At 44.9% G+C, this 12,557-nt stretch overlaps 1 protein-coding gene across 11 annotated transcripts in view; it reads left to right on the plus strand.

Moving 5' to 3' along the window:
• The window catches only part of Mrap2 (melanocortin 2 receptor accessory protein 2), a 39,816-nt gene that overhangs the window by 9,066 nt on the left and 18,193 nt on the right, over positions 1 to 12,557 (plus strand). For 2 of the 11 annotated variants that reach the window (XM_006511175.3, XM_006511176.3), the window contains one exon: positions 1,412 to 1,534. The exons of the other annotated variants lie outside the window; for them this stretch is intronic. The gene's annotated coding sequence lies outside the window, so the exon portion shown is untranslated. The remainder of the gene's footprint in view (positions 1 to 1,411; positions 1,535 to 12,557) is intronic. 11 annotated transcript variants of the gene reach the window in all.

Here is a 12,557-nt window from a genome sequence, read left to right on the forward strand (position 1 = left end):
GGGGTGGGGAGAGATGGTAGAGATAGGCTGTCTGTCTTTGGTCCACTTCTTCCACCAAGGCTCCATCTCCTAAAGATTCTCCTCAGATAATGCCATGAGCTGGGCAGGAAATAATGCCATGAGCTGGGCAGGAAGTGTTCAGCCACACAAGCCTATGGGAGGGGCTGGAGCACTGTGCCTCTGATCCTTAGTGCACCTCAGGACTATGCCTCAGCACCTCCCGAGGAGTCCTCTCCAAATGCAGCTTCTGTGGTTTATGTTTGCTATAACCCCTGTGTGTGCGTGGCATCCCTCTTGCCGTGCACCGGAAGTCTCTAATAGGATGAAGGCTTATTGTTTACTCTCATGTTCAGGGTTGAAAGAAGTATAACTTTGTGAAGCATCAACATCATGAGATCCCATAGCGCAAACAGCATGTCTATGACCCAGGCCTACACATGGTGTGTGTGTGTGTGTATGTGTGTGTGTGTGTGTGTGTGTGTGTGTGTGTGTGTGTGTGTAGGTCAGAGGACAACTTAGTGGGGTTCTCTTCTTTTATCTTTATGTGGGTTCTAGGAATTGAACTCAGGTTTGTGCACCAAGTGCTTTAACCATTTAGCCATCTTACCCATGGCCTTTAGTCTGTTCTCGATGTCAGCACAAAATATCTTAGATTTAGAAACAATAGACATGTATTGCTCACAGTTCTGGAGGATGGGAAATTCAATGTGAAGACATCAACACACTTGGTGTCTGGCAGGGACCCTCAGCCTCATAGACCATGCTTCCTTGCTGTGTCTTCATACAATGGGGACAGGCAGTACACTTGGCAGCTTCTCTTAGGTTACCAATCCCCCTCATAAAGATTAAGCCCTAAAATTAGGTAATTGTGACCTAATTACCCCGTAAAAGGTCTACAAACTCTTACTATGACCCAAGGTCCAACACATGAGTTGGGGGAAACCAAAGTTCAGAACATGACTAGTAGGTGACTGGAACTCTGGCAGTGAGAAAAGTAGGAAAGGCCCTTGTCTGATGGCTTACAGAAGGAGCCAGGGGGAGAGAGAAGGTCAGGGGAGGACTTGTTAGCTCAGTGGCATCATAACCTTTCTTGTGGTATTCTGGAAAGGACTGTCACCATCTCCATAGGTCAAGGACAGTTATGTCCTAGAATTTAGTTGAGAATATTTTCTGGACTGAACTAGGGAGAATTACAGAGCCAGGAGACACTAACTCAAAGCATTATGATGTGGCCTATTTACTACCATTAAGGAGCACCAAGTCTAATTAGTGGAGGGATTTCAAGTCCTTTTTGAGGCACAGGTTATTAGAGGAAAGGATGCCTGCATGTTAATCAATTAACTCTCTCCATTTAATGTGCTTATTTAGTACCTATCTGGGTATAATTTTAAGCTCCATTTATTATTTGCAGGTTATTATATTGATCTGAATGTGGATCTTCAGGAGGACGTCATCCATCTCAGGGACACACTTTTTACTTTTTACTCTGAAACCAGTCTCAGCTGAACCCTGGCAAACAGGGGCAGAGCCTAAGGTACACTCTGAAACCCTGATTGCTGTCACAGTGTAAAGTGTTTTCTGTGAAACCGCAGGAGATGCCATAAAACTTGGCAGTGTAGCTCAGTGGTTCTTAACCTGAGAGTCCTGACCCCTTTGGAGTCAAATGACCGTTTCATAGGGGTCGCTTAAGACCATTGGAAAACATGGTTATTTGTATTAACATGGAAATGAAGGTTATCTAACTGGCCTCGTGGTGTGAGCATCTTCATGGTAGAAGGGTGGAGATAACGAGCCCTTTTTCTTGGTTTGATCCATCAGGGAAGTTGCATGTTTGGGAGATAGGGAGACGTGCTTGCTCTTAAGAAAGAAAGGAATGCCTGGGAGGAGCAAGGGGAGATAGTTTGGGGGCTGAAAGAGTCAGAGGCGATAATGGCAAAGTGTTACAGTGTGGGAGGGAGAAGAGGCGGGGGATGATTTGCACTGCATGCACTGAAAGGTGTCTGGAGCCTGCTAGTCACTGTTTCTCACCATGGGTTGTTCTGGAACTACCTGGGTGCACCTGAAAATCTTTTTTTTTTTTTTCCATTTTTTATTAGGTATTTAGCTCATTTACATTTCCAATGCTATACCAAAAGTCCCCCTTACCCACCCACCCCCACTCCCCTACCCGCCCACTCCCCCCCTTTGGCCCTGGCGTCCCCCTGTACCGGGGCACACAAAGTCTGCGTGTCCAATGGGCCTCTCTTTCCAGTGATGTCGGACTAGGCCATCTTTTGATACATATGCAGCTAGAGTCAAGAGCTCAGGGGTACTGGTTAGTTCATAATGTTGTTCCACCTATAGGGTTGAAGATCCCTTTAGCTCCTTGGGTACTTTCTCTAGCTCCTCCATTGGGAGCCCTGTGATCCATCCATTAGCTGACTGTGAGCATCCACTTCTGTGTTTGCTAGGCCCCGGCATAGTCTCACAAGAGACAGCTACATCTGGGTCCTTTCAGTAAAATCTTGCTAGTGTATGCAATGGTGTCAGCGTTTGGATGCTGATTATGGGGTGGATCCCTGGCTATGGCAGTCTCTACATGGTCCATCCTTTCATCTCAGCTCCATACTTTGTTTCTGTAACTCCTTCCATGGGTGTTTTGTTCCCACTTCTAAGGAGGGGCATAGTGTCCACACTTCAGTCTTCATTTTTCTTGAGTTTCATGTGTTTAGGAAATTGTATCTTATATCGTGGGTATCCTAGGTTTTGGGCTAGTATCCACTTATCAGTGAGTACATATTGTGTGAGTTCCTTTGTGATTGTGTTACCTCACTCAGGATGATGCTCTCCAGGTCCATCCATTTGGCTAGGAATTTCATAAATTCATTCTTTTTAATAGCTGAGTAGTACTCCATTGTGTAGATGTACCACATTTTCTGTATCCATTCCTCTGTTGAGGGGCATCTGGGTTCTTTCCAGTTTCTGGCTATTATAAATAAGGCTGCTATGAACATAGTGGAGCATGTGTCCTTCTTACCAGTTGGGGCTTCTTCTGGATATATGCCCAGGAGAGGTATTGCTGGATCCTCCGGTAGTACTATGTCCAATTTTCTGAGGAACCGCCAGACTGATTTCCAGAGTGGTTGTACAAGCCTGCAATCCCACCAACAATGGAGGAGTGTTCCTCTTTCTCCACATCCTCGCCAGCATCTGCTGTCACCTGAATTTTTGATCTTAGCCAATCTCACTGGTGTGAGGTGGAATCTCAGGGTTGTTTTGATTTGCATTTCCCTGATGATTAAGGATGTTGAACATTTTTTCAGGTGCTTCTCTGCCATTCGGTATTCCTCAGGTGAGAATTCTTTGTTCAGTTCTGAGCCCCATTTTTTAAGGGGGTTATTTGATTTTCTGAAGTCCACCTTCTTGAGTTCTTTATATATGTTGGATATTAGTCCCCTATCTGATTTAGGATAGGTAAAGATCCTTTCCCAGTCTGTTGGTGGTCTTTTTGTCTTATAGACAGTGTCTTTTGCCTTGCAGAAACTTTGGAGTTTCATTAGGTCCCATTTGTCAATTCTCGATCTTACAGCACAAGCCATTGCTGTTCTGTTCAGGAATTTTTCCCCTGTGCCCATATCTTCAAGGCTTTTCCCCACTTTCTCCTCTATAAGTTTCAGTGTCTCTGGTTTTATGTGAAGTTCCTTGATCCACTTAGATTTGACCTTAGTACAAGGAGATAAGTATGGATCGATTCCCATTCTTCTACATGATAACAACCAGTTGTGCCAGCACCAATTGTTGAAAATGCTGTCTTTCTTCCACTGGATGGTTTTGGCTCCCTTGTCGAAGATCAAGTGACCATAGGTGTGTGGGTTCATTTCTGGGTCTTCAATTCTATTCCATTGGTCCACTTGTCTGTCTCTATACCAGTACCATGCAGTTTTTATCACAATTGCTCTGTAGTAAAGCTTTAGGTCAGGCATGGTGATTCCACCAGAGGTTCTTTTATCCTTGAGAAGAGTTTTTGCTATCCTCGATTTTTTGTTATTCCAGATGAATTTGCAAATTGCTCCTTCTAATTCGTTGAAGAATTGAGTTGGAATTTTAATGGGGATTGCATGGAATCTGTAGATTGCTTTTGGCAAGATAGCCATTTTTACAATGTTGGTCCTGCCAATCCATGAGCATGGGAGATCTTTCCATCTTCTGAGATCTTCTTTAATTTCTTTCTTCAGGGACTTGAAGTTTTTATCATACAGATCTTTCACTTCCTTCGTTAGAGTCACGCCGAGATATTTTATATTATTTGTGGCTATTGAGAAGGGTGTTGTTTCCCTAATTTCTTTCTCAGCCTGTTTATTCTTTGTGTAGAGAAAGGCCATTGACTTGTTTGAGTTAATTTTATATCCAGCTACTTCACCGAAGCTGTTTATCAGGTTTAGGAGTTCTCTGTTGGAATTTTTAGGGTCACTTATATATACTATCATATCATCTGCAAAAAGTGATATTTTGACTTCCTCTTTTCCAATTTGTATCCCCTTGATCTCCTTTTGTTGTCGAATTGCTCTGGCTAATACTTCAAGTACTATGTTGAAAAGGTAGGGAGAAAGTGGGCAGCCTTGTCTAGTCCCTGATTTTAGTGGGATTGCTTCCAGCTTCTCTCCATTTACTTTGATGTTGGCTACTGGTTTGCTGTAGATTGCTTTTATCATGTTTAGGTATTGGCCTTGAATTCCTGATCTTTCCAGAACTTTTATCATGAATGGGTGTTGGATCTTGTCAAATGCTTTTTCTGCATCTAACGAGATGATCATGTGGTTTTTGTCTTTGAGTTTGTTTATATAATGGATTACATTGATGGATTTTCGTATATTAAACCATCCCTGCATCCCTGGAATAAAACCTACTTGGTCAGGATGGATGATTGCTTTAATGTGTTCTTGGATTCGGTTAGCGAGAATTTTATTAAGGATTTTTGCATCGATGTTCATAAGAGAAATTGGTCTGAAGTTCTCTATCTTTGTTGGATCTTTCTGTGGTTTAGGTATCAGAGTAATAGTGGCTTCATAAAATGAGTTGGGTAGAATACCTTCTACTTCTATCTTGTGAAAAAGTTTGTGCAGAACTGGAGTTAGATCTTCTTTGAAGGTCTGATAGAACTCTGCACTAAACCCATCTGGTCCTGGGCTTTTTTTGGCTGGGAGACTATTAATAACTGCTTCTATTTCTTTAGGGGATATGGGACTGTTTAGAAGGTCAACTTGATCCTGATTCAACTTTGGTACCTGGTATCTGTCCAGAAATTTGTCCATTTCGTCCAGGTTTTCCAGTTTTGTTGAGTATAGCCTTTTGTAGAAGGATCTGATGGTGTTTTGGATTTCTTCAGGATCTGTTGTTATGTCTCCCTTTTCATTTCTGATTTTGTTAATTAGGATTTTGTCCCTGTGCCCTTTAGTGAGTCTAGCTAAGGGTTTATCTATCTTGTTGATTTTCTCAAAGAACCAACTCCTCGTTTGGTTAATTCTTTGAATAGTTCTTCTTGTTTCCACTTGGTTGATTTCACCCCTGAGTTTGATTATTTCCTGCCGTCTACTCCTCTTGGGTGAATTTGCTTCCTTTTTTTCTAGAGCTTTTAGATGTGTTGTCAAGCTGCTAGTATGTGCTCTCTCCCGTTTTTTCTTGAAGGCACTCATAGCTATGAGTTTCCCTCTTAGAAATGCTTTCATTGTGTCCCAAAGGTTTGGGTACGTTGTGGCTTCATTTTCATTAAACTCTAAAAAGTCTTTAATTTCTTTCTTTATTCCTTCCTTGACCAAGGTATCATTGAGAAGAGTGTTGTTCAGTTTCCATGTGAATGTTGGCTTTCTGTTATTTATTTTGTTATTGAAGATCAGCCTTAGTGCATGGTGATCTGATAGGATACATGGGACAATTTCAATATTTTTGAATCTGTTGAGGCCTGATTTGTGACCTATTATGTGGTCAATTTTGGAGAAGGTACCATGAGGTGCTGAGAAGAAGGTATATCCTTTTGTTTTAGGATAAAATGTTCTGTAGATATCTGTCAGATCCATTTGTTTCATCACTTCTGTTAGTTTCAGTGTGTCCCTGTTTAGTTTCTGTTTCCATGATCTGTCCATTGGTGAAAGTGGTGTGTTGAAGTCTCCCACTATTATTGTGTGAGGCGCAATGTGTGCTTTGAGCTTTACTAAAGTTTCTTTAGTGAATGTGGCTGCTCTTGTATTTGGAGCATAGATATTCAGAATTGAGAGTTCCTCTTGGAGGATTTTACCTTTGATGAGAATGAAGTGTCCCTCCTTGTCTTTTTTGATGACTTTGGGTTGGAAGTCAATCTTATCAGATATTAGGATGGCTACTCCTGCTTGTTTCTTCATCCCATTTGCTTGGAAAATTGTTTTCCAGCCTTTCATTCTGAGGTAGTGTCTATCTTTTTCTCTGAGATGAGTTTCCTGTAAGCAGCAAAATGTTGGGTCTTGTTTGTGTAGCCAGTTTGTTAGTCTATGTCTTTTTATTGGCGAGTTGAGACCATTGATGTTAAGAGATATTAAGGAAAAGTAATTGTTGCTTCCTGTTATTTTAGTTGTTAAAGGTGGCATTCTGTTCTTGTGGCTGTCTTCTTTTAGGTTTGTTGAGGGATTACCTTCTTGTTTTTTCTAGGGCGTTGTTCCCGTTCTTGTATTGGTTTTTTTCTGTTATTATCCTTTGAAGGGCTGGATTCGTGGAGAGATAATGCGTGAATTTGGTTTTGTCGTGGAATACTTTGGTTTCTCCCTCTATGATAATTGAGAGTTTGGCTGGGTATAGTAGCCTGGGCTGCAGTTTGTGTTCTCTTAGTGTCTGTATAACATCTGTCCAGGCTCTTCTGGCTTTCATAGTCTCTGGTGAAAAATCTGGTGTAATTCTGATAGGCTTGCCTTTATATGTTACTTGACCTTTTTCCCTTACTGCTTTTAGTATTCTATCTTTATTTAGTGCATTTGATGTTCTGATTATTATGTGTCGGGAGGAATTTCTTTTCTGGTCCAGTCTATTTGGAGTTCTGTAGGCTTCTTGTATGTTCATATGCATCTCATTCTTTAGATTTGGGAAGTTTTCTTCAATAATTTTGTTGAAGATGTTTGCTGGACCTTTGAGTTGAAAATCTTCATTCTCATCCACTCCTATTATCCGTACGTTTGGTCTTCTTATTGTGTCCTGGATTTCCTGGATATTTTGAGTTAGGATCTTTTTGCATTTTCCATTTTCTTTGATTGTTGTGCCGATGTTCTCTATGGAATCTTCTGCACCTGAGATTCTCTCTTCCATCTCTTGTATTCTGTTGCTGATGCTCAAATCTATGGTTCCAGATTTCTTTCCTAGGGTTTCTATCTCTAGTGTTGCCTCGCTTTGAGTTTTCTTTATTGTGTCTACTTCCCTTTTTAGGTCTAGTATGGTTTTGTTCATTTCCATCACCTGTTTGTATGTTTTTTCCTCTTTTTCTGTAAGGACTTCTACCTGTTTGATTGTGTTTTCCTGTTTTTCTTTAAGGACTTGTAACTCTTTAGCAGTGTTCTCCTGTATTTCTTTAAGTGATTTATTAAAGTCCTTCTTGATGTCCTCTACCATCATCATGAGATATGCTTTTAAATCTAGGTCTAGGTTCTCAGGTGTGTTGGGGTTCCCTGGACTGGGCGAAGTGGGTGTGCTGGGTTCTGGTGATGGTGAGTGGTCTTGGTTCCTGTTAGTAAGATTCCTCCGTTTACCTTTCGCCATCTGGTAATCTCTGGAGTTAGTAGTTATAGTTGACTCTGTTTAGAGATTGTTCTTCTGGTGATTCTGTTACCGTCTCTCAGCAGACCTGGGAGACAGATTCTCTCCTCTGAGTTTCAGTGCTCAGAGCACTCTCTGCTGGCAAGCTCTCTTACAGGGAAGGTGCGCAGATATCTTGTATTTGGACCTCCTCCTGGCCGAAGAAGAAGGCCCAAAACAGGACCTTTCTCAGACACTGTGTTGCTTTGGCAGTTCCCAGGTGGTACAGACTCTCACCTAAGCAGACTAAATTCCTAAGTTCCTTGGAGTCCCGGGACCAAGATGGCGACCACTGCTGCTGTGGCTTAGGCCGCCTCCCCAGCCGGGCGGGCACCTGTCCTCCGGTCTGGAAGGTGGCCGGCTGTCCCCGGCCCACACAGGGTGCTGCCTCAGCGCCTCTGTGCTTCTGCCTGTTCCAGAAGCTGTCAGGTTCTCTGGCGCACCCTCTCACCTGTTCAGACTAATATCCTAAGTTCGGAGGGTCTCAGACCAAGATGGCGACCGCTGCTGCTGTGGCTTAGGCCGCCTCCCCAGCCGGGCGGGCACCTGTCCTCCGGTCCGGACGGTGGCTGGCTGTCCCCGGCCCACAAAGGGTGCTGCCTCAGCCCCTCTGTGCTTCCGCCTGTTCCAGAAGCTGTCAGGTTCTCTGGCGCACCCTCTCACCTGTTCAGACTAATTTCCTAAGTTCGGCGGGTCCCGGACCAAGATGGCGACCGCTGCTGCTGTGGCTTAGGTCGCCTCCCTAGCCGGGCGGGCACCTGTCCTCCGGTCCGGAAGGTGGCCGGCTGTCCCAGGCCCACACAGGGTGCTGCCTCAGCCCCTCTGTGCTTCTGCCTGTTCCAGAGGCTGTCAGGTTCTCTGGCGCACCCTCTCACCTGTTCAGACTAATTTCCTAAGTTCGGCGGGTCCCGGACCAAGATGGCGACCGCTGCTGCTGTGGCTTAGGCCGCCTCCCCAGCCGGGCGGGCACCTGTCCTCTGGTCCGGAAGGTGGCCGGCTGTCCCCGGCCCACACAGGGTGCTGCCTCAGCGCCTCTGTGCTTCTGCCTGTTCCAGAAGCTGTCAGGTTCTCTGGCGCACCCTCTCACCTGTTCAGACTATTTTCCTAAGTTCGGCGGGTCTCGGACCAAGATGGCGACCGCTGCTGCTGTGGCTTAGGCCGCCTCCCCAGCCGGGCGGGCACCTGTCCTCCGGTCCGGACGGTGGCTGGCTGTCCCCGGCCCACAAAGGGTGCTGCCTCAGCGCCTCTGTGCTTCTGCCTGTTCCAGAAGCTGTCAGGTTCTCTGGCGCACCCTCTCACCTGTTCAGACTATTTTCCTAAGTTCGGCGGGTCTCGGACCAAGATGGCGACCGCTGCTGCTGTGGCTTAGGCCGCCTCCCCGCACCTGAAAATCTAACCCCTTTTCCAGTGTAGTTTTAAGGTGTCGTCCTAATTGTTGTCACTGCCTTCGCTGGCAGCCATGCTTTCAGCGGCTTAAAAGAACAATTTGTCTCTCTGCCACCCCGGGAGGCTTGTTTGGGATGTGTTTTCCTGTCAGCAAGGTTATTTTTAAGAACTCTAATGATATGGGGGCAATCTGACCTACATTAAATACCTAGAGCAGCAGGGCACCCAGGTGCCCTGTTTGTAGATTCAGAGAGCACTACCAGCTTTTAGCTCCCTGGTGTGAGTCCTGGTGTCAGGGTGTCACTAGCCCTGAACCAGCCAGCTTTGCAGACAGACAGTCTCTAGGGAATGAGATTTCCAGACAGACAGGGCAGCAACTTCCAAACAGCCGACAGGTCCGGCTTCCTTTCAGCCTAGCTCAGAGACAGCCCTGGGCATCTATAGCAGGCAAATTAAAATGTTGCTTTACCTGTCTTCTACTTGCTAGTCCTCCCGTCCTAAACATCTACCCTGGGACATGGATGGAAAAGCGTTGCATGCTGGACCTTTCCTAGGGTACCAGATGGTTTTTTTAAAGATGAGACCACAAGTTCTGACATCAAGTTTACCTTTGGGAGTCAAAAGCAAAAGGGAAACCAACAGTGAAAACAAGACATCTCCTCTTCCCCCTCCTTTTTTTCCCCCCTGACAACTTCTAAAACTGTAGCTGGCTGGCTGGGAAGGGGCACCCGGCTTCTCCTTCTGCCTGACTGCAGAACCCCAGGGCTGGTTCTGGTATCATACACTACCTGGTTTGATATGCTAGGTCTCTGCTTTTCTCCTATCATAAATTCTTTCTTTTAGGACCATAGCTCATGGAAGTAACAAGGTTGGCTGGTCTATCCCTAAATAGCTTATGTAGGTTAAAGCAAACAGTGTACAGGAGAGAAGTCGCATTCGTGCAAAGATGTTGTCTGCAGTGGACTTTCTGACACCAGACAGCTTGCAGCCTGGGGCCCTGGGAGAGGACCAGGTGGCTGCTTTTCCTGTTGGTCTCTGCTGTGTGCTGCTGCTGGGCTGCCAAGCTGTGGGGAGGGCAGATGTGTGTTTGAGCTGTTCAGGTTAGAAGGGAGGACCAACATTCTCCACTTTTACTTTCTTTGTTTCATGTCCTTATCATTATCTTCTTGTCTCCCACCACTCTTCCCCCCGCCCCCCCCCCCCTTGGCTGCAGTGTCAATTTGCAGTAATCAAAGGATGTCGCAAAGTAGTGACCTTAAAAAGAAATGGTCATTACGGTATTTCTAAGTTGGTAAGTCAGTTGAGTAGCAGGAACCCTGAGATGTAAATGCTGAGTATTGCAGCCTTTAAATAAATGGCCATCATTTCAGGTTTTTTCCCCACATTATAAATACTTTCTCTCCAAATTGTCTTCCTTTTCTTCTTTTTTGCAGCTCTGGAGATTTGAGTCCAGGGCTTTCACACAGGGCAGGTGATTACAAAGCAACATCCCATATATGCTACCTTTAGGTTTCTTCCTTTGCCTAGAACACATAGATTGGTTAACCACAGGGTAAGTTTGGTAGGAATTAGCTGGCCAAGGAGTTGGTGATATCCAAAGAATAACACAGTGGCTTTTCTGTCCCAGAAGGGTTCTTAGCTAACAGTTTATGCTATTTAGTAATCTTATCCTGAATCTTCACTAGGGAGAGAGAGAGAGAGAGAGAGAGAGAGAGAGAGAGAGAGAGAGAGAGAGAGAGAGAGAGAGAGATTGTCCCTCTCAGGGCCTCTTTACAAGGAATCTGATCCTGCTATATTCTGCTGGACTTGGAAGCTTCCTGGAACTTTGGTGCAAGCCTCCACAACCCTGTTTCTCTTTTCTTTCCCAAGCCTGTCAGTCCATCCTGTGGAAGATGCTGCCATGTCCTGCTAACTCCAGATGTTGTCTGACTTCTCTTTAATTGCAATAACCTGCTTAATAATGCAGCCGTGCTGGCCACCCAGCCTACAATTTTGTCTGCGTTCACCCGCCTTACCTTGCCAAACTGCACATTTTCATACCGTGCTTGTTAAATAGAGAAGAGGACTTGATGACTGAAGCACTGGGTGTGTGAGAGAGACAGCCGCCTCAGGAAACAGGTTCCATACTGAATTTCTGAGAAAACACAGACTCTTTACTTGCTTGTATCTCTAGGAAGGAGCCCAGGTCCTAGAGTGAGCCATCCGGAGGCCCTCAACCCCAGGGACATAGAGAATGGTTGACTTTTATAATCTTTCCCAGGGGAGTCCATGGCTTAAAGGCATGAACCTGACATAACTCAGGGTCAAGGACTCCAGAGATGGAGGGAAACGACACTGCTCTGTCATTGCTACTGTCTGTTAGGGACCAGGGCTTCAGGGAGGTCAGGTCTCCTTGGGTTTGTGTTTTCCTGCTGAGACCTGTATGTTTCAATGTTCCCTGGAGACTGACAGGGCCTGATTTCTTTAGGCTGTGAGATCTGGCCTCTTAGAATGACCAGAGTCTTAAAGAAACAAGCCATAATCCAACATTGCCAGATTTTGTTGTAATTGTTTACAAATATGTAAAATGACTTGAGAGGACAGGAGGGGATGCAGGATATGGGGTTTATGGAAGTGAGGTGTAGACTCAAGTCTGAGTGCTTTAAGCTAAACAAGGACACAGATATGGGAGATTAGGTTGGGCTTCCCACCCTTTATCCCATGTTTACTTGGTTGTCCATCTCTGGTTGGCCCAGTATCTGTGCTCAGAGTCTAAGTCGCATAATTGACAGCATTCTGGATGGATCACTTGGCAGAACGGAGGGAGAGGCTGTGGGTTTGCGAATAAAAACATATTTAAGGAGTAACCTGGTGTAGATGAAGAGCTGTGAAACTTTTGGATTCAATTTGTTAAGAAGAGGGAGGGAAGTGGGTGGGGCGGCACTCAGAAGGGTGTGGTTTTGATATTTGAAGGTGGGTTAAGGGAGGCTGTCGGAAAGTCCTCAGAGGGTGAAGGTAAGTCTTAAAAGAAGTGGATTTTTATAAATGTCTCTGGAGCTAATTTCAGTGTGCAGTTTTAGACACAATAATGCCAAGAGAAGGTAATGGATTGACTATTAAAATGCTAATTAGCCCTAGATAATTTGAGTTTGGGATTTATAACTTCTTTCCTCTCTACACTTACACATGTCCGTGGTTGAAGGGCTACCAGGGCAGGGGCAGCTTGCTAAATCCCACCCCAGATGTAGCTTTCGGAGGCCTGTGGTTAAGAGCTTAACTTCCACTTGATAATGATGAGGTTTAATCAGGAAGACAGGCTTACAGGAGGGAGAAATAGCTATCAGAGGCTCAAGAAAGGAATTTCCGAGTATATGGATCTATTAGCCCCTGCAATCTGGTCTGAA

The sequence above is a fragment of the Mus musculus genome, chromosome 9 (genome assembly GCF_000001635.26).
Source record: "Mus musculus strain C57BL/6J chromosome 9, GRCm38.p6 C57BL/6J".
Taxonomy (NCBI): domain Eukaryota; kingdom Metazoa; phylum Chordata; class Mammalia; order Rodentia; family Muridae; genus Mus; species Mus musculus.